The sequence below is a fragment of the Cebus imitator genome, unplaced genomic scaffold, assembly GCF_001604975.1.
Source record: "Cebus imitator isolate Cc_AM_T3 unplaced genomic scaffold, Cebus_imitator-1.0 Scaffold70, whole genome shotgun sequence".
Taxonomy (NCBI): Eukaryota; Metazoa; Chordata; class Mammalia; order Primates; family Cebidae; genus Cebus; species Cebus imitator.
In genome coordinates, this window is record NW_016107385.1 from 7577854 (window position 1) to 7600980 (window position 23127).

The 23127-nt window shown below is 39.8% G+C and overlaps 1 long non-coding RNA gene across 1 annotated transcript; it reads right to left on the reverse strand.

Annotated features, from left to right (window-relative positions):
* On the reverse strand, window positions 1–7450 carry LOC119471708. The gene is made up of 2 exons (XR_005200774.1): window positions 4696–7450; window positions 1–1169 (listed from the first exon to the last, which is right to left on the reverse strand). It is a non-coding gene; the product is annotated as an uncharacterized LOC119471708 (long non-coding RNA).
* Between the last annotated feature and the right edge of the window lie 15677 nt (window positions 7451–23127).

The following is a 23127-nucleotide window of genomic DNA, read 5'->3' on the forward strand; positions in this document are numbered from 1 at the left end:
CATATTTTTACCTTCACTTCAGTTCTGATACTATTTTTTTATTTGCATATTATTCTTCAACCCTATTTTTGTGGTTATGGGAGTATCTTAAAATGTACCTGGGATTTTATTTATTTATTTATTTAGAGACAGGTTCTCACTCTATTGCCCAGGCTGGAGTGCAGTGGCATAATCATGGTTCACTTGCAGCCTCAACCTCCTGGGCTCAAGCAATCCTTCCTTCTTGGCCTCCCAAATTTGGATATTACAGGTGTAAGCCACTGTACCCAGCCTGGCAATTTGTCTTAATCAGGTATGGTTGTAATTGCCCAGGTGGGTCTTCTTGCCCACCGCCCAGAAAAGCCAAGGTACTGAGAACAGCAAGTGTTCACAGCAAGAAAAGATTTAATTATTGCAGGGTCAGCTAAATGGCATGATGAGAGATAATTCTCAAATCTGCCTCCCTGAGAATTCGGGGACAAGGGTTTTTCAAGGCTAGTTTAGCAAGCAAGGGGACTAGGAAATGGGGAATAATGGTTGGTTGGGTTGGAGATGAAATCATAGGGGGTCAACACTGTCTTGTGCTGAGTTAGTTCCAGGGTGTGGGTTACTGGTCCAGGTGGTGGCAGTTGGTTCATACAGAATGCAAGATCTGAAAAATATCTCAAATGCCAGTCTTTAGTTTTACAATAGCAATGTTCTCCAGAGGGGCAATTGGTAAAGTTATTAATTTTGTGGCTATATGATTCCTGAGTAGTAAGTAGTTTTTAAAAAGCAAGTTATAAAACAATGACTGGTTAGAGTTTATACCTACATCTTAGCAGAATTCAGGCCCCTAACATAATTGTAACCTTGTGGACTTTCATTCGTTTTACAAAGGTGATTTTGGTCCCCAAGTAAGGAGGGGTTTAGCTTCAGAAAGGATCTGCTTTCATCTTTGTTTTAAATTATAAACAAAATTCCTCCCATAGTTAGCTTAGAATGAACAGAGACAGTTAGCTCGTGAGGTTAGAAGCAAGATGGAGTCAGTTATGTTAGATTTCTCTTACTGTCACAATTTTGCAAAGGCAGTTTCATGAAGAGTTTATTACTTACAGGTTCCAAGAGGAGGGGCATCTCATGTTATGTCAGGCCTCAAGAGAAGCACCAGTCAGGAGGCAGAAAGAAGGAGGGAAATGCCTGGTACTTTTCTGTGGAGAGAAAGGGTAAGGCAGGGAAGGCAAGTTTGAGCAAGCTTAGAATGGGATAGTTTAAATAATGTGGGCAGGCTCTAGCCATAGGGGTTGTCTCTACTTGGCCTTGGGGTGATTTAGGCAGGGAAAATACTGGCTTGGTGTATGAGAGCAAGATAAAGGTGGTGGTTGCGGATTTGGGCTTTGGATTGGTGGGGCTGTAAACAAAAGGTGTGCTCACAGGCAAGCTAACTGCCATCTCTAAGAATGGCCAACCCCTGGAGGGGCAGTCTCTCCCCAGGTCCACACAGCCCCCACAATGTCAAAACATCATGAAATACAGAAAAAAAGAACATGATTAACACAGGGGGATCTTCTCTGAAATCTTCCAAGCAAATCTTTAAAATAAGTTTGGTGATATAATTCTTTTTATCTAGTGATAAAATATATGCTTTATAAGAAAAAAAGTTGTAAAATCAATCATGAAAATTGCTACCATTGATGAATACTACTCTGCCTAGCAATTGATGAAACACTACATATGTGACCTCAATTGAAGTATTAAACTATAAAAGAAAGCTAAATAAAAAAGAAAAGCTTACATTACTTCGTGCCCTTATTTATTAGTTGTTTGCAGGAGGCAGATCCAGGAGTCTTGGAAAGGGGTAAATCAGCATTTTATTCTTTCTAGACAGAGCTGAGTCAGCCTCTCAGCACTCACGTGTGGCGTTGTGAGGCTGCTCGCTTAGTTGCATAACCTGCCATGTTGTGCAGTTAATTGGCCCATTTGAATGAGTTCTGGCATTGTTCGGCAGCTCAGCTAAGCGACTCTAACTGAAAAGCCTTCCGTACATGTCCTCAGTTTGTGGGAAAGCATTCTTCAGTTGGCAGTATGCAAGCAGTTACTACCTGGCATATGTACCACCACTTCCCAGACCATATCGATGGCAGGTATCGTTTTGTCTGAGCAAGGATGCAACCTCAGAAACTCTCTCAGCACAGTGTTCTGGGAAATTCACACCTAAGTTTCATAGGTTGGCATAATAGATGAAACATATTTATTTGCCATCTGATATGGTTTGGCTGTCTCCCCACCCAAATCTCATCTTGAATTGTAGCTCCCATAATTCTCATGTGTCGTGAGAGGGACCTGGTGGGAGGTAATTGAATCACATTGACAGGTCTTTCCCGTGTTGTTCTCATAGTGAATAAGTCTCACCAGAGCTGATGGTTTTATAAAGGGGGATTCCCCTGCACACGCTCTGCTGCCTGCTGCCATGTATGACGTGTCCTTGCTCCTCCTTTGCCTTCCACCATGCTTGTGAGGCCTCCCCAGCCATGTGGAACTGTGAGTCTATTACACCTCTTTTTTCTTTATCAATTACTCAGTTTCGGGTATGTCTTTATTAGCAGCATGAGAACAAACTAATACACCACCTTTATAAGGAAGAATGAAGAATCTATCTTCATACATAATTACAACTACTTTTTAGAGTGTTGTAGATCGAAAGATAATCAGTCACTGTTCACTGATTAAAGAAAATCAGACATAATTTGATGTTTACATGTTTATCGTACACTCCTGCTGATGAACTCAGGCCTTTTCCCAGTCAGCTTCAGATGGCATCTCTTGCTTTGGACAGCACAACATCATCTCCTAGTGCCACTTTCCTCTGATACCAGGATCACTCATTCCCATGGGGATCCAATTCCGTAGGTGTGGCGTGGTTTGGTTGGAACTGCTGTTGCCAACCTTCACCTCCCTGCCTTCCTCCAACCTCACCACCGCTACCCCAAATTGTACAGGAGTAGGCAGCTAGATAACAGTATCGCTCCATCCATAGTGACTGCTTCTAGGCTGAGCCAGTCCCAGCTCTTCCTGGAACTCCTCTGCTGGAGCATCAGGGGAGACCATTTCTGCTGGAGATGCTAGGCTAGGAGGGTGATAGAGTTTGGCTCTGTGTCCCCACTCAAATGTCATGTTGAATTGTAATCCCTAATGTTGGTGGCGGGGCCTGATGGGAGGTGTTTAGATCGTGGGGGTGGTTTCTGATGGTTCAGTACCATCCCGCTAGTGCTGCCTCGTGACAGAGTTCTCCTGAAATCTAGTTGTGTGAAAGTGTGTAGCAACTCCCCCTCAGCCTTCCTCCTGCCCTGGGCACATGAAGACCATGCCTGATTTCCCTTCCCCTTATGCCATAAGTTTCCTAAGGCCTCCCCAGAAGCAGAAGTCTGTACATTCTGCAGAACTGTGAGCTAATTAAACCTCTTTTCTTTATAAATTACCCAGTCTCAGGTATGTCTTTATAGCAGTGTAACAACAGACTAATACAGAGGGTATAAGCAAAGGGCTGGTGGTGGCCACCTTTCCCGTCATGTGAAAGACTGCAGGCATAATTATGTGAGCATGGTCAAGAGACATACGGCGAGAGACAGCGACAGTGATAGGGACAGAGCCTGAGCCCTTGGATTCAGCTGTTCCTGAAATCAGAATGAACTTCCCAGTCCCAAGAGGCAATAACGTTCCTTGTGTGTCCCCTTAGGCTAGTTCAGAAATTGGATTTCTAAATTTGCAGCTGTCAGAATTTTAATTAATACAAAGACATGTTAAAAAATCAAAGGGATATTTTTACCATCTTTATAGTGCTATTTTGTGGTGTTCTGACTGTTGCACATGTGCTTGTTATTGAAGAGATCCGTGCTCTATATAAAAGTTAACATTTACTGAGTGCTTACCACCGCTAGGCATTATTCTAAGTACTTTGAATAAATTAGTTCAGTGCATAAATTAGTTCTCATAAAATCATTTGCAGTGGGTATTACTAGCACTGCTATACAGATGCAGAAACTGAGACTGTAAACAGTAAAGAAACTTGTCCAAGGTCACAAAGCCTGTAAGTGGCTGGGATCTGACCCTAGGCAGACTGGCTTGAGTCTGTGCTCTTAGCCACTAAGCTAACACTTACAACTTGCCTTTGTCCTAGTTTCAGCTTTCATAATTATATCTAGCAATGAAAGAGAACAAGGCACAGTATCCCTTTCCCTTTCCTTGCCTTGAATGCCTACCTGGCCTCTAGCTGCTGTTCTAATCTTCCAAGATGAGAAACAGGCCTAGTTATAATTTACAGAGAATTTGAGAATCACCATCCTCTAGACTTGGGAACATGAAACACTGTCCATAAGCCTCACCTAAAACGGCACAATACTCCTCCCTAAAAATGCCCATCTTTTCGTAAGTCTACCTAACGATGTAATTCAACCAGTGATAACCCCAAAATATACAGGTGAACTGCAGTATATAACACAGAATAAATATATCTGAGAAAGTCAGATGTTGTGAGATGAGAAAGGGTATTCCTGCTGCTCAGGGATTAGAGCTGAAAGCAGGAAAATATGCTCTACTTAACTGGGTAAAGTCACAGCATTTACATTTCTTGTTGATAGCTAGTGAAGATTCTCCTTGAAGCTCAAGTTCTCGCTGCCCTCTGTCCCAGTCCCCTGTAGAATTGTCAAATCCCGCTTTTGCACTGAGTTACTTGATTACCTGCTGAAATCCTGAAACTGCCACAGCTGTTGCCATTTTAGCTCCTTGAATTTATGAGCACCAATGCATCTCCCCTGCATCTGCTTTGGCTGTTGCTTTTGAAAGGAGTGATCACACAAGGAGGGGGAGAGGAAGAGGCCCAGATAGTTCTGCGGCACTGAAGGCAGTTAAGAAAAGAAGCAACTCTTGACTTTGCGATTAGAATAGTAGCAACTGAGAACATTAAATGTGTTTATCTTTCTTCTGAGGAATGCCAAGTATTTTTAAAACGAGAATCCTGACTCATCGTGCAGAAGCACAAGGACACGCACTAAAAATAGTGGCATGGTTTCTAACATCAAGATGCTCCCAGCGGGTAACAAGAGGTTTGCTTCTTAAATAGACAAGTAACCTACGGAGAGAAGATGAGGATCTTCTCTCTAAAGGACTCTGTCAGCTCTGTGGGATCTTCCTTTCAGATGACTGATAGGTAACAGCAGGGTGGAGGGCGGGAAGGGGAGCCCTATGGATATGGAGGTGGTACTGTTTCCATAAGGATTTCTCTTCTTTCCTTAAGGTAATCGACATGCATTCTGGCTTCCTCAAGGTCCTAGATTAAAGTGGCTTTAAGCCAAGGAGTAAGCCAGTCAGACAGCCTTTACACATCCTCAATTCTATATGGGCTTTGATCTGGGACCAACTATTCTCTATGATCAATCTGTGGCATGCCATGGCCTCAGAAAAAGGCTGATTGTTGTGTGCTACCTAAGGAGAGTAAGACGCTTCTGGACAGTCAGATATTTGGGACCTTGATATTTTCCACAGTTGGGTCCACTGGCTGTTTATGCAGTGGTGACCAGACTCACGGACTGTAGCTTCTCAGAGTGAAACAGAGCGTCTCTCTGGGTGCCTGCACCACCAAAGTCCAGACCATCTCTCCATTTCCATGCACAATGGAGCCTCCAGAAAGCAGCACAAAATCAATCCCGGTCAACTCCAAGTGAGTCTATAAGCCTTATTAAAATAAAGCTGATTTAACAAATAATTGCTTAACACTTGGAATCACTAAGTGCTATGCTTTAATGTGTTTGTAAAAAAATCTCACCATATGATAATAAAAGCAGAAGCAACATGAATTTTGACACGCATTTGTCAAATCTTGAGGAACATTAACTTTCTGAGCAGAGAAGACCTCTTTAGACACCTGAAATGGAAACTGGATAAAGTCCTTTAGACTTCTGAAAAGCTACATGCTTGAACACAGCTCCTGCCCTATAGTTTCAAATACAGGCTTACGACTTTTGCCCCTGAATAGGATGTCAGGCAGCAGACTGATGTTCCCACCAAAAATAACTAGAAAGGCCACATAAAATAAAATGAAATCGAAAACTGTTAAAAGACCTAAGAGAACCGCTGATGCAAAGGTGGCTTTCAAGGCCACAGTTTGAAGAGGGCAGAATCACAGAGAGGTGAGCTGTTGATCTGCAACTTCTTTTACCCTGGGACATTTGCAGATTCTAGGTGTAGAGTAAGAATCCGCTACTGGAAGCAGAGAAATCATCAGAGCTCTAGACAGCCTTGGAGGGTTCAAAAGGCAAGGATGAACATTTAAGAGGCCTAGATCCTGGTGAGGGGCAGAAAACTGACCCTGGTTTTCTCTCCAAGAGGTTAACAGAGCAAAAAGCTAAGTGGAAAGACTGAAAAGAGAGTGACGTTTCTGGCAGGGTCTCCATGCTTAGGGAACAAGAATTATGGTTCAGGACCCACAAGGAGAAGGACCCTGGTGAATAAACCAGGGTCTTGGCTGAGGTAGGATCCTAAACTTCACTCAGTTCAGTGAAAGTTGATTATCCCTTCTCAGCTAGCCTAGCAAAGGAAGGTGTGACTCCCCTTTGGTGAAGAATCTGGAACCTCCACACTTTCCCTTTTGATGGATAATGTGCAACATTCAATCAAAACTTTTGGGGGACCTAGCAGCATGCCTGGTAATGGCAGCAATGACAGCTTTCTAATATTTAATTCGATATTCAGTGCGTATCTAATTCATACTACGTGGGCTTCCCGGAAGCATGGTTACCACAGGCAGTCTGGGAAACAGTGGCAAGGCATGTGAGTCTGTCTGTGTGTGTAACACTGGCTTCCATATAGGAGCTGCTCATTAAATCAACATGGCCACAATTCACAGGGATAAGCTGCAAGCCAATCATTTGTCAAAGCTAATTTTCATTCGGTTTCAGACCAAGGAGTGAGGAAGGCTTTTTTAAACTGTGAAAATCTCACAAAACCAAAAAGAACAACAAAAAAGAAGAACAAAAAAGCCTTCTCTCACTCTCCAAATACAGGTCAGGTATTTCTTCTGTGTACTCCGTAGCATGGTGCCTCATTTTATTCTTCCCAAGCTGCAAATTTAATCTAGGGCCGATTATAACTACCTTAGTCACGCAAGTCTCCTCCAGTGGCTGGTGTAGTGCCTGGGGCACAATGGGGGCCTGATAAATATTTTTTGATAGAATGAATGAAGGAAATGAATAAAAGCAAACCAAATGTCAAACTTACTTTGGGAAAACTGGTCACAATACCATTGTGATCAGCGCTTGGGTACACAAAAGCCCAATGTGGACTATGGCAGAAAGTCTCTTATCTGATGTAGTTAGAAGGGTAGTTATTCAGGCCAGGATCAGTGGCTCACACCTGTAATCCTAGCACACTGGGACGCTGAGAGGAGGATCCCTTGCGACCAGCAGTTCAAGACGAGCCTGAACAACAAAGTGAGACCCCCATCTCTTAAAAAAAAAAAAAAAAAAAAAAAAAAATTAGCTGGGTATGGTGGTGTGCACTCACAGACCTAGGTATTCAGGGGGCTGAGGTGGGAGAATCATGTAAGCTTAGGAGTTTGAGGCTGCAGTGAGCCATGATCGTCCCACTGTACTGTAGCCTGGGTAACAGAGGAAGACCCTGTCTCAGAAAAAAAAAAAAAAGAAGGAAAGAAAGGTAGTTATTCCATTCATAGAAAATAATTTATAGCATGGAACTTATTAAAAATACATACTTATGTTGCATTTACCCTTAACACCTCATTTTAACTTAAACACAAATGCACATTTGTGTACTAATATCTTGACAGTGTGCCAAAGCCTTCTCAGTATAGGTCTGTTTACAAAGGAGCCAAGTGATCCTTCTTGATGATCTTTCTTGAATGAACCACATCCTCAATGAATCATTTCTGATTTAAGCTTTTTAAAAGTGGAGTGACAACCAAAGGGCACAAGGGACAATCTGAGCAAAAACTTCACAAAGCCCATACACTTCCCAACATTTTCCAGTTTTCTTTCCCATAGTGGAAACCTTTTTTTAAAAACCAACTTACTTAAAGCCCTCTCAAAATCTTCAGCTTAATTTTCATAAGCAAAACAACTCTTTCTCATGTTTATAAGATTATGTGACATTTAATTACCTAATATTAACAGTATGACTGACATAGTAAGTTTGGGAGCAACTATACCTGAATCTTGGTAAGCATACAACTCAACTGGCAGGAGCAGAAGTATGCAGGTTAGGAGAAGGTAGCAAATTACCAGTTGGGAGCATGGGCATGCCATGGGCATTCATCAGTATGCTTCATAGAAAAAATGGGTAACAGCAGTCAATCCCATGAGAAGGCAAAGTGAGGTCACATAAGAGAGCTTATAGAGAAAGTGTCATTCAGGACAAGGAGCAGCTCCCATTAGCAAAGGGTAAGTATTCCAGAGCAGTTAAATAAACAGTAGTTTAACTATTAAGTTAAACTGCCCTAATATATTAACATTTATAATAAAGAATGGATAATATAATACGTACATCACCATTACATGTACATATATAGTAATATATATACAAATATTTAATTTCTTTTAAATTAATATATTTAACATAAATTATATTTATACCATGTTCAAACAGTCTTTTTGAAATATTTGAAGTTATCCTTTGCTATATTTTATCATCAATTTAGAATGAAAAAAGGGGGTTTGAAAGATAGCCACTACTGTTTGAATTATCATAAACTCGAAATTAATGGATTACAAATTGCATGTGTAATAGATTGTATAGCAGGCCACTTTTAGACAGCAGGCTCCTAGAGAATAGAGCTAGAACTCAATGAATATGCTGTACACAAGACGCTACCAACATTAGTTCTCCATAAATCTCATTTTCTTCTTTTCTTTCTAAAAATTCAGACCTGTAATAAGAATTCAGCTCAGGTCTATCCACCTACACTTACATGCTGTGCCAAGATATCATACTATAGATATTTTTGCACTTACTCTATTAGGTAATTTTTGCCTGACATGAGTATTAATGAGAATGGGTATACTTGTTAGATATTGCAAGTAATTCAACTTTAGAAACATTTTCTATTACTTCTCTTTCAAGCTTCTTGCTTGGACTAAAGAATATTAAGATTGCAGGTGACCTACAAATCATTTTCTCCAACAAACACACATACACACACAAAAAAACAGATGAGACTGATATAAGAACATAACTATTTCCTCTAACACTAGACATTATTTTTTTCTCATTACATAATTTTACCCCTTTAAGCTTACAAAGCTTAAATATTGCTGCAATATTGCTTTTCTGTACTTGCATGTTAGGAATCCATGAAATTTTATTTGATTTTTTTCAAAAGTGTTGTACACATATATAACAGTTGCATACCATTGATTTGGTCCAGTTTTACCAGAGTCGAAAATGGGCAGAGATTAAGTAACTTGCACAAGATCACACAATTAATTAGAGGCACACAATTAACAGAAACTGACACTTACGTCAATGATCTTCCCATTGACCACGCTGGCTTTGTGTTGTCTAATTCCAGCCATGTTGATTCAGACTAAACTAGTCATCGAAATCTTCATTTTCTGAAGCAGTTTTCATCCTAAAAACTCATGAATGTTAAGTAGAGAATCAAATCCATTAAAAGATCTAACTACCATCAGTTGGTTCAGGTAAATAAAGAGTTTTATCTAATGAAAATGTTGGTAGAATACAGGAACTTGAAATTTGGCTAGTTATTGGGTTTCATAGCATAAATTATGGCAATTTAAATCAGTTTTTATTCTTACTTTATACGAGAAACTAACAAGAGAACTGGTAAAACTTTCGGATGTTTTTTCTCTACAGCCTGGGGTAATAATCCAGCTTGACTTCCATCCAATCCAAGAGGTGAATAATTCCAAATGAATAAGCTAATTCTTTTTTTGGAGGGGGAGCTTTTTGCTGGATTTTTTTTTTTTTTTTTGCATTTTAGGTTTTGGGGTACATATGAAGAACATGCAAGACTGTTGCATAGGTACACACATGGCAATGTGATGTGCTGCCTTCCTCCCCATCACCTATATCTGGCATTTCTCCCATGTCATCTCTCCCCAACTCACCATCTCCTGATGTCCCTTGCCTGTTTCCCCTCAAAAGACCCCAGTGTGTGATGCTCCCCTCCCTGTGTCCACGTGTTCTCACTGTGCAACACTCACCTATGAGTGAGAACATGCAGTGTTTGATTTTCTGTTCTTGTGTCAGTTTGCTGAGAATGATGGTTTCCAGGTTCATCCATGTCCCCACAAAGGACACGAACTCATCGTTTTTGATGGCTGCATAGTATTCCATGGTGTATATGTGCCACATTTTCCTTGTCCAGTCTATCACCGATGGGCATTTGGGTTGGTTCCAGGTCTTTGCTATTGTAAACAGTGCTGTAATGAACATTTGTGTGCATGTATCCTTATAGTAGAACGATTTATAATCCTTTGGATATATACCTAGTAATGGGATTGCTGGGTCAAATGGAATTTCTATTTCTAGGTCCTTGAGGAATTGCCACACTGTCTTCCACAATGGTTGAACTAATTTTCACTCCCACCAATGATGTAAAAGTGTTCCTATTTCTCCACATCCTCTCCAACATCTGTTGTCTCCAGATTTTTTAATGATCACCATTCTAACAGGCGTGAGATGGTATTTCAATGTAGTTTTGATTTGCATTTCTCTAATGACCAGTGATGCTGAGCATTTTTTCATGTTTGTTCCGCATTTATGTCTTCTTTTGTAAAGTGTCTGTTCATATCCTTCACCCACTTTTGAATGGGCTTGTTTTTTTCTTGCAAATCTGTTTTAGTTCTTTGTGGATTCTGGATATCAGCCCTTTGTCAGATGGGTAGACTGCAAAAATTTTTTTCCCATTCTGTTGGTTGCCGATTCACTCTAATGACTATTTCTTTTCCTGTGCAGAAGCTATGGAATTTCATTAGGCCCCATTTGTCTATTTTGGCTTTTGTTGCCAATGCTTTTGGTGTTTTGGTCATGAAGTCCTTGCCTACACCTATGTCCTGAATGTTTTTGCCTAGATTTTCTTCTTGGGTTTTTATGGTGTTAGGGCTTATGTTTAAGTCCTTAATCCATCTGGAGTTAATTTTAGTGTAAGGTGTCAGGAAGGGGTCCAGTTTCTACTTTCTGCACATGGATAGCCAGTTTTCCCAACACCATTTATTAAACAGGGAATCCTTTCTCCATTGCTTGTTTTTGTCAGGTTTGTCAAAGATCAGATGGTTGTATATGTGTGGCGTTGCCTCCAAGGCCTCTGTTCTGTTCCATTGGTCTATATCTCTGTTTTGGTACCAGTACCATGCTGTTTTGATTATTGTAGCCTTGTAGTATACTTTGAAGTCCGGTAGTGTGATGCCTCCAGCTTTGCTCTTTTTGCTTAGAATTGACTTGGCTATATGGGCTCTCTTTTGGTTCCATATGAAGTTGAAGGTGGTTTTTTCCAGTTCTGTGAAGAAGGTCATTGGTAGCTTGATGGGGATAGCATTGAATCTGTAAATCGCTTTGGGTAGTATGGCCATTTTCACGATATTGATTCTTCCTAACCATGAGCATGGAATGTTTCTCCATCTGTTTGTGTCCTCTCTTATTTAATTGAGCAGTGGTTTGTAGTTCTCCTTGAAGAGGTCCTTTATGTTCCTTGTTAGTTGTATTCCTAGGTATTTTATTCTCTTTGTAGCAATTGTGAATGGCAGTTTATTCTTGATTTGGCTCTTTTTAAGTCTATTATTGGTGTATAGGAATGCTTATGATTTTTGCACATTGATTTTGTATCCTGAGACTTTGCTGAAGTTGCTTATCGGTTTCAGGAGATTCTGGACTGAGACGATGGGGTCTTCTAAATATACAATCATGTCATCTGCAAATAGAAACAATTGGACTTCCTCCTTTCCTATTTGAATACCTTTTATTTCTTTTTCTTGCCTGATTGCTCTGGTTAGAACTTCCAATATTTTATTGAATAGGAGTGGTGAGAGAGGGCATCCTTGTCTAGTGCCAGATTTCAAACAGAATGCTTCCAGTTTTTGCCCATTCAGTATGACATTAGCTGTTGGTTTGTCATAAATAGCTTTGATTTTGAGATACAGTCCAACAATACCTAGTTTGTTGAGCGTTTTTAGCATAAAGGGCTGCTGAATTTTGTCAAAGGCCTTCTCTGCATCAATTGAGATAATCATGTGGTTTTTGTCTTTGGTTCTCTTTATGTGGTGAATTATGTTTATAAGATTTGCGTATGTTGAACCAGCCTTGCATCCCCCAGATGAAGCCTACTTGATCATGGTGGATAAGCTTTTTGATGTGCTGTTGCAGTTGGTTTGCCAGTATTTTATTGAAGATTTTTGCATCTATGTTCATTATGGATATTGGCCTGAAGTTTTCTTTTCTTGCTTAGTCTCTGTCGGGTTTTGGTATCAGGATAATATTGGTCTCATAAAATGATTTGGGAAGGATTCCCTTTTTGGATTGTTTGGAATAGTTTTAGAAGGAATGGTACCAGCTCCTCTTTGTATGTCTGGCAGAATTCAGTTGTGAACCCATCTGGGCCTGGGCTTTTTTTTGGGTGGTAGGCTCTTAATTGCTGCCTCAACATCGGATCTTGTTATTGGTCTATTCAGGGTTTCGACTTCTTCCTGGTTTAGGCTTGGGAGGATGCAAGTGTCCAGGAATTTATCCATTTCTTCCAGGTTTACTAGTTTATGTGCATAGAGCTATTTGTAACAACCTTTGATGATGGTTTGTATTTCTGTGGAATCTGTGGTGATATCCTCTTTATCGTTTTTTATTCCATCTATTTGATTATTCTCTCTTTTCTTTTTTATTAATCTGGCTTGTGTTCTGTCTATTTTGTTGATCTTTTCAAAAAACCAGCTCCTGGATTTATTGATTTTTTGAAGGTTTTTTTGTGTCTCTATCTCCTTCAGCTCTGCTCTGATCTTAGTTATTTCTTCTCTTCTGCTAGTTTTGAGTTTTTTTGATCTTGATCCTCTAGCTCTTTCAATTTTTATGATAGGGTGTCGATTTTAGATCTTTCCTTGCTTCTCATGTGGGCATTTATTGCTATATATTTTCCTCTAGACACTGCTTTAAATGTGTCCCAGAGATTCTGGTATGCTGTGTCTTCATTCTCCTTGGTTTCAAAGAACATCTTTATTTCTGCCTCATTTCATTGTTTATCCAGTCAACATTCAAGAGCCAGTTGTTCAGTTTCCGTGAAGCTGTGCGGTTCTGGGTTAGTTTCTGAATTCTGAGTTCTAACTTGACTGCACTGTGGTCTGAGAGACTGTTATGATTTCCATTCTTTTGCATTTGCTGAGGAGTGCTTTACTTCCAATTATGTGGCCAGTTTTAGAGTAGGTATAATGTAGTGCTGAGAAGAATGTATATTCTGTGGATTTGGGGTGGATAGTTCTGTAAATGTCTATTAGGTTTGCTTGGTCCAGGTCTGAGTTCAAGTCCTGGATATCCTTGTTAATTTTCTGTCTTGTTGATCTGTCTAATATTGACAATGGGGTGTTAAAGTCTCCCACTATTATTGTGTGGGAGTCTAAGTCTCTTTGTAAGTCATTAATAACTCGCTTTATGTATCTGGATGCTCCTGTATTGGGTGTGTATGTATTTAGGATCATTAGCTCTTCTTGTTGCATTGATCCCTTTACCATTATGTAATGTCCGTCTTTGTCTCTTTTGATCTTTGTTGGTTTAAAGTCTATTTTATCAGAGACGAGAATTCCAACTGCTGCTTTATTTTGCTTTCCATTTGCTTGGTAAATCTTCCTCCATCCCTTTATTTTGAGCCTTTATGTATCCTTGCATGTGAGATGGGTTTCCTGGATACAGCACACTGATGGGTTTTGGCTTTTTATCCAACTTGCCAGTCTGTGTCTTTTGATTAGGGCGTTTAGCCCTTTTACATTTAGGGTTAATATTGTTATGTGTGAATTTGATACTGCCATTTTGATGCTAGCTGGCTGTTTTGCCCATCAGTTGATGCAGTTTCTTCATTGTGTCGATGCTCTTTATCATTTGGTATGTTTTTGGAGTGGCTGGTACTGGTCGTTCCTTTCTATGTTTAGTGCTTCTTTCAGGAGCTCTTGTAAAGCAGGCCTGGTGGTGATGAAATCTCTGAGCAACTGCTTGTTTGTAAAGGATTTTATTTCTCCTTCACTTATGAAGCTTAGTTTGGCTGGATATGAAATTCTAGGTTGAAAGTTCTTTTCTTTAAGGATGTTGAATATTGGCCCCCACTCTCTTCTGGCATGTAGGGTTTCTGCTGAGAGATCTGCTGTGAGTCTGATGGGCTTCCCTTTGAGGGTAACCCGACCTTTCTCTCTGGCTGCCCTTAGCATTTTCTCCTTCATTTCAACCCTGGTGAATCTGATGATTATGTGCCTTGGGGTTGCTCTTCTTGAGGAATATCTTTGTTGTGTTCTCTGTATTTCCTGGACTTGAATATTTGCCTGCCTTGCTAGGTTGGGGAAGTTTTCCTGGATAATATCCTGAAGAGTATTTTACAGTTTGGATTCATTCTCTCCATCATATTCAGGTACACCTATCAAACATAGATTGGGTCTTTTCACATAGTCCCATATTTCTTGGAGACTTTGTTCATTCCGTTTTACCCTTTTTTCTCTAATCTTGCCTTCTATTTTATTTCATTGAGTTGATCTTTGACCTCTGATATCCTTTCTTCTGCTTGGTCAATTGGGCTGTTGAAATTTGTGTATGCTTTGCAAAGTTCTTGTGTTGTGTTTTCCAGCTCCATCAATTCACTTATATTCCTTTCTAAGTTGTTTATTCTCATTAGCATTTCGTCAAACCTTTTTTCAAGATTCTTAGTTTCTTTTCATTGGGTTAGAACATGTTCTTTTAGCTCAGAGAAGTTTCTTATTACCCACCTTCTGAAGCCTATTTCTGTCAATTCATCACACTCATTCTCCATGTAGCCTTGTTCCCTTGCTGGTGAGGAGTTGTGATCCCTTGTAGGAGGTGAGGCATTCTGGTTTTGGGTGTTTTCATCCTTTTTGCTCTGGTTTCCTCCCATCTTTGTCAATTTATCCACCTGTCATCTTTGTAGTTGTTGATTTTCAGATTGGGTCTCTGAGTGGATGTCCAGTTTGTTGATGATGAAGTTATTTCTTTCTGTTTCTTAGTTTTCCATCTAACATTTAGGCCCCTCAGCTGTAGGACTGCTGAGGTCCACTCCAGGCCCTGCTTGCCTGGGGATCACGTCCAGCAGCTGCAGAAGAGTAAGGGTTGCTGCCAGTTTCTTCTGCTGCTGTCTTTGTCCCAGAAGCATACCCACCAGATGTCAGTCTGAGCTCTCCTTTAGGAGGTGACTCTTTGGATATACGGGGGTCAGGGAGCTGCTTGAGGAGACAGTCTGTCCTGTATAGGAGCTCAAGTGCTGAGCTTTGAGCTTCATTGCTCATTCAGAGCTGCTGCACAGGTATGTTTAAGTCTGCTGCAGCAGAACTCATAAACCCCCTATTTTTCATCCAACCCAGGTGCTCTGTCCCAGGGAGTTAGGGCTTTATGAGTTTCTGTTCTGTGGTTTTTTCAGGGCTGCCCTGCCTTGCCCGGCGAGGAGGCAGCCTAGTCACCGTCTGCCTGCAGAGGCTTTGCTGAGCTGCTGTGGGCTCCACCCAGCTGCCGTGTGAACTTCCCTGCAGTCCTGTTTATAGGGGTATAGTTAGAACTGCCTCAGCAATGGCGGCCCACCTCTATAATGGCGGACTCTCTCTGTATTGGTGGACTGCTTCAGTAATGGCAGATGCCCCTGCCCCATAGAGCTGGACCATCCCAGGTTCAGCTGTGCTTGCTGTGAAACTCTCAATCCAGAGCGTTTCAGTTTGCTGTTTTTTTGTGGGGGTGGGACCAGCCGAGTCTGATCACCTGGCTCCCTGCCTCAGACCCCTTTTTCTTTTCAGTTGAATGGGCAGCTCTGTCTCCCAAATGTTCCAGTCACCCGTTGAAAAGGCGCCAGGATCTGTATGATTCCCTGTGCGGTGACCCACTGCACAGGCTGAAACAGCCGTGCTGAGATTCGTGGCACTTTTTTGCCTGGGAATCTCCTGGCTGGCTCCCTGTTTCAGTCCCCTTTTTTTATCAGTTGAATGGGAGACTCTGTCTCCCAGGAGCTCCAATCAACAGCTAAAATGATGACTGGACCCATGTATTTTGTGTGGAGAACCGCAGCGCCGGCCCCAACAGCCACGCCAGCCAAAACAGCTGCACTGGCCAAAATAGCCATGCTGGTGACCTGTGGGGCTCCTCTGCCTGGGAATCTCCTGGTCTGTGGGCAATAAAAATCCATCTGGAAATGTGGCGTCCACTCACCCTCCACGCTTTCGCTGGGAGCTGCAATCCTGAGCTGCTCCTAATTGGCCATCTTGGATCCATCCCGCATAAACTAATTCTAATAACAGAATAAGACTTTGAGATTATAAAAGTAAATATATTTAAAACTGAGAAACATCTACCAACTGAAAGAGTTGTGCATTAATTGTCAGTAGTCTTATACTGTGTTTTCAAATATGTAGTCACAAGTATATTTGCTATGTCTTTCTTTTCATAATTTATTTTATGAAAAGTTATTCCATAGTCATCAGCAATATCATATTCAACTATTTTAAGTCATAGAAGCTGAGATACAGAGTTGTGCATAAGCAGTAACAGTATTTTTCTTTAAAGACTAGGGTTTAGAACCACATGAGTAGCAATAACATTAGGTTCATGCTTATCTGTTTTCATTTAAAATAAATATTGAGAATGTATGGCAATAGTTCCACAATAGCTAAATTCCATCAATTTTAGCATTCCCCAAGAATTCAAAATACCTTATATGGGGAGAGAAGAGAAAGTCTGTGGTCAAACAAATTTGGGATATAGTAGATTATTTCTCAGAGTTATAAGATGATACGACCTTTTTTACAGATAATTTCTGAGACTCAAGATTTAAAGAGAAATTATCATTTGGGAGCACTTATTATATATCACACTGCCTGTATTGTTTTGATTTTACAACATCTCTAAGGGTAGGAACACTGTCATCACCTCTATTTTATAGATAAGGAAATACTTGAACTTAATGAAAAAAAAAAAACAGCAGAACATTTCCAGAATGTATGCAGAAATCAAACTCTGAAATTAAAAAAAGATTCCTTTCCCAGTATTATTATATCAATAGATGATAGGAACCCAAAACCTGTGAAATATGCTCTGACACCCAGTTTGCTTACCCACAGCAAGTTTCCATCAGGTTAATGACAATTTTGAGAAATCAGCAAACTTCCCACGCTATGTACAAAAAATCTCATCCTTAACCCTGAACTCTTTCAAACTAGCTTGAAAATCTCTCGAAGTTGTTTTCCTGTAGAGTGAAAACAGTTAAAGGCGTGAACTAAAAAACCAATGGCCAAGGATAGGGAATGCAAGTTTAGAAGAGGCAAAGGAGTTAAGAGAGTCAGATCCATTTACCTAAGAGAAAATGGCAACTAGACTCATAAGGCAGGAAGTGCTCTTGATTGGCTAAGCCATTCATTCCCATCTCCATGTGGGGCCACATGCCTCAAGTTCCCAGGAAACCACATTGGATGTGCCAAAACCAATGAGCACAATGGGGATTTAGTAACTTGCACAGCGGAAGCATACAGTCAATACAATCATTTAGCTGAAGAATTATTTATCAAAGTTATAGAATATGGATCACCTGCACACCATCTAGGTTGTCTGTCCAAAGTGGAAATTCACGGAGAAACCTGGAAAACTATAACATCAGCCTCTATAGATGCAGTTAAGGAATCCACATTTTAAGCAAACCTCAGGAAATTCTGTTTTAAGCTCAAGTTCGAACCTGAAATTAGGCAAGAAAGAATTGATTATACTTCTTTTAACTAACAAGAATAACCTTGGTATTTTTATTTAACTAGAACCTGTTAAGAGGACAGAAGGAAGTAATGCTTAAGAACAGTCCATTTGGGTACTCCAATGTCCCACAATTAGCAGTGGGTGTTCTGGGTGGCACAACAGCTTGAAAACAGTTGGTTCAGGCTTACAGCTCCACAGCCATATGAAGGAAGCATGGCCTCATTTTGCAAGCCTCAGACACATTCCTGTTCCAGGCATACAATCTAAAATTCCTCTTTTAAGTTTAGAAAGATAAACAGTCATGCACCACATAACAATGCCTCACTCAATAATTAACTGCATATATGACGGTGGGCCCATAAGATCCTGATGGAGCTGAAAAACTGCTATTGTCTAGTAATGTGGTAGCCATTGTAACGTCTTAGCATGGTGCATTGCTCATGTATTTGTGGTGATGCTAGTGTACATAAGCCCACTGCACTGTGATATAAAAGTGTGGCACATGTAATTAGTACAGTACATATTTGAAAATAAGCAACTATGTTATTGTAACTTTTATAGTTATTTTAGAATATACTCCTACTATATAACAGGTTAACTGTAAAACAGCCTCAGGCAGGTTCTTCAGGAGGGATTCCAGAAGAAGGCATTGTTACCATAGGAGATGACAGCTCCAGTGTGTTATGAAGACCTTTCAGTGGGACAAGATGTGGAGGCGGAAGACAGTGATATTGATGATCCTGCCCCTTTGTAGGCCTAGGCTAATGTGTATGTTTGTATCTCAGGTTTTAATACAAAAGCTTAAAAAGTAAAAGTTTTAAATAGAAAAAAGTTGAGAGAATAAGAATACAGAGAAAGGAAATATTTTTGTAAGCTGTACGATGTGTGTGTGTTTTAAGGAAAGTGTTTTTATAGGAGTCAAAAAGTTAAAAAATTAAAGTTTATAAGGTAAAATAGTTACAGTAAGCTAAGGTTACTTAGCTTATGTTATTTCTATAAATGTAGTGTAGCCTAAGTGCACAGTGTTTATAAAGGCTCCAGTAGTGTAATGTTCCAGGTCTTCCCATTCGTTCATCACTCACTCACTCACTCACTCAGCCAGAGCAACTTCTAATCCTGCATGCTCCAATTCTTGGTAAATGCCCTATGCTGGTACGCCATTTTTAATCTTTTATACTGCATTTTGACTGTACCATCTCTGTTTAGATACACAAGTAGTGACCACTGAGTTACAACTGTCTACAGTATTCAGTGCAATCCCATGCTGTTCAGGTTTGTAGTGTGGCAGCAATAGGTATATCATATAGCCAAGGTGTGTCATAGGCTGTACTTTCTAGGTTTATAATGTTCACACAACAAAGTTGCCTAATGATACATTTCTCAGAACATATCCCTGTCGTTAGGCAACGCATGACCGTACCTCCAAATACTTACATTGTTAATCTCCGGGTAATAGGATTATCAGTGGCTTTTCTTTACACTTTCCATGTTTTAAGTTTTTACAATAGTCCTTTTTTATTTTTCATATTGATTATAAAAGAATTTCCAGCTATGAAAATACTTTTTTTTTTTTAAAGTAGATTTTGGCCAGGCCCAGTGGCTCAGGTCTGTAATCCCAGCACTTTGGGAGGCCAAGGCAGGCGGATCACGAGGTCAGGAGATTGAGACCATCCTGGTTAACATGGTGAAACCCTGTCTCTACTAAAAATACAAAAAATTAGCCAGGCAGGTGACATGCGCCTGTAGTCCCAGCTGCTCAGGAAGCTAAGGCAGGGGAATTGCTTGAATCTGGGCAGCAGAGGTTGCAGTGAGCTGAGATCACACCACTGCACTCCAGCCTGGGCGACAGAGCAAGACTCTGTCTCAAAAAAAAAAAAAAGGATTTTAAAGACTTTTAGAAAAGCATTCTATGCTTTCATCCTAAGAGAAAAAAAAAGAGCCACATGAGGAGGCTCACATTTGTAATCCCAGCACTTTGGGAAGCTGAGGCAGGCAGTTTGCTTGAGCCCAGGAGTTCAAGAGCAGCCTGGCTGAGGTGGGAGGATGGTTTGAGCCTTGGAAATTGAAGGGGCAGTGACACTGATCACTCTGCTGCACTCTGGCCTGGCAGCCTGGGCAATGGAGTGAGACCCTGTCTCAAAAAAAAAAAAAAAAGTAAAACCGAAAAAAATTGAAATTGGAAAAAAAAAAAAAAAAAAAAAAAAAAACAAAAAAAAAAAAAAAAAAAAAAAAAAAACAAAAAAAAAAAAAAAAAAAAAAAAATTTTAAAAAAAAAAATTTTTTTTTTTTTTTTTTTTTTTGGAAGACAAGTGTATTTTTTTTTTTTTTAATAGGTGGTGTTTGGTTCCATGATTTCACTTTATCTAATGGCAAGTAAAAGTGTAAGGAAAAGAAATGAGCTGTGTTGTTACATTTTGAAAACATCTCAAGGCAGCAAGAAATTGGGTGATCCTGAATATTTTTACCGGAAAGACTAAGTAAAGATCATAGCATGATGTTTCTAAGACACAAACTCTTCATAATCTAACATCTCTCAATTTAGGAGGTATTTTTTTAAATTAAGTTTTACTGAGATATAATTCACATACTATAAAACTCACCTTTTTGTGTGTAATCCAGTGGTTTTTGGTCTATTTACATAGTTGTATATCCATCAACACTAAGTTTAGAACATTTTCATCATCCCCCCCAAATAAGCCTCATGTCTATTAGTAATCACTTCTTATTCCTTTTTTCTTAACTCCTGGCCATGACAAATCTATGTGTCTCCGTGGATTTGCCTGTTTCTTACATAAAATATGTTGCCTCTTGCTTCTGGCTTTTTCAACTTAACATGTTTTCAAGATTCATCTATGTTGCATGTATCAGTATCAGTACTTCATTTTTGTAGTTAAATAATTTTACATTGTATGGATATACCATGTTTTGTCCATCCATTCCTCAGCTGATGAGCATTTCTTCCCACTTTTTGGGTATTATAAATAATGCTATGAACATTCATGTACATATTTCTGTGTGAACATATTTTCAATTCTATGTATATACCGACCAATGGAATTGCTGGAGCACATGGTAACTGTACATAAATTTTACCTCTTGAGGAATGCCAAACTATTTGTTCCAAAGCAGCTGCATCACTTTACGATCCATATCAACATTCACTATTGTCTTTTTTGACTTTAGCCATCCTAGTAGGTATAACATGGTATCATGTGGTTTTAATTTGCACTTCTTGTGGTTTTAATTTGACGGCTAATTGTGTCGAGCTATGTTTTCATGTGCTTACTGTGTTATACATTCTTTGAAAAATGTTCTGAAAACTTATAAACTTTTGACCATCTTTTAATGAGGTTGCATTTTAATGAGTTGTAAGAGCCTGTTACATATTCTGGACTTAAGCTCCTTATCAAATATATAATCCCCAGATATTTTCTGTTTTGTGGGTTGTCTTTTTACTCTCTTGACAGTGTCCTTTCATGCACAAAACTTTTCAATTTTCATAAAACCCAATCTGTTTTTTTTTTTTTCTTGAGACAGAGTTTTGCTCTTGTTGCCCAGGCTGGAGTGGAATGGTGTGGTCTTGGCTCACTGCAACCTCCACTTCCAAGTTGCAAGCGATTATCTGGCCTCAGCCTCCCAAGTAGCTGGAATTACAGGCACCTGCCACCATGCCCAGTTAATTTTTGTATTTTCAGTAGAGAAGGGTTTTCCCCATGCTGGCCTGGTTGAACTCTAACTCCTGACCTCAAGTAATTCACCTGTCTCAGCCTCCCAAAGTGCCAGGATTATAGGTGTGAGCTACTGTGCCTGGCCTTTTTCTTTTGTTGCTTGTGTTTTTACATTTAGTACGTCAAAAATCACTGATTAATCTAAGGCTACAAAGGTTTACATTATGTTTTCTTCTAAGAGTTATATAGTTGTAGCTCTTTGACCCATTTTGAGTTAGTGTTTGCATGTTGTGTGAGGGTTATTCCATGACCAATGATATGCATCTTACAATTATAACTGGTTGTGATTTTCTGTAATACATCTTACCATTTTTGGCATCTTAGATTTGACAAAGTATGGAGCACTTATCCCCTGAAATAACAGCCTACATAAATATGCATTTTTTTTTTTTCTGGAAATGAAAAATCTGTTTCTCTCAATACTAAGACTCCTTGAGTATCAATGTGATGAGAAAAAAAACTATCATAAATACGTGTATTTTCTTATGACAGATATGTTAGTTTAAAGCTTCAAGTAAGGATTGAAGGCTTACACACAATCCTTATTATGTTGTTAAAAGTGAATGACGACTGTCACAAAAGTGACAATGCAATATGGCTGAAATGATCATGACAAAAATCCATTAATTCTACAAAGTCAGGTTAAATTCCCCTGGAAGTTAAATTTGACAGTGATATGTCACAAGAAATAGTAATATAGGCACCAAAAGTCTGACAAAGGGTTAATATCCAGAATCTATAAAAAACTAAAGCAGATTTACAAGAAAAAAACAAACCCATTCAAAAGTGGGCAAAGGACATGAAAAGACACATAGGAGGCCAACAAACATGAAAAAATGCTCATCATCACTGGTCATTAGAGAAATGCAAATCAAAACAACATTGAGATACCATCTCACACCAGTTAGAATGGCGTTCATTAAAAAATCTGGAGACAACAGATGCTGGAGAGGATATGGAGAAATAAGAACATTTTTACACTGTTGGTGGGAGTGTAAATTAGTTCAACCATTGTGGAAGACAGTGTGGCAATTCCTCAAGGACCTAGAAATAGAAATTCCATTTGACCCAGCAATCCCATTACTGGGTATATATCCAAAGGATTACACATTACTGTATTATAAAGACACATGCACATGTATGTTCACTGCAGCACTGTTTACAACAGCAAAGACCTGGAGCCAGCCCAAATGCCCATTGATGATAGACTGAACAAGGAAAATGTGGCACATATACACCATGGAATACTATGCAGTCATAAAAAACGAGTTCATGTCCTTTATGGGGACATGGATGAACCTGGTAACCATCATTCTCAGCAAACTGACACAAGAACAGAAAATCGAACACCTCATGTTCTCACTCATAGGCAGGTGTTGAACAATGAGAACACATGAACACAGCGAGGGGAGCATCACACACGGGGGTCTGTTGGGGGGGAACAGGAGAGGGACAGTGGGGGATAGGGAAGCTGGGGAGGGATAACATGAGGAGA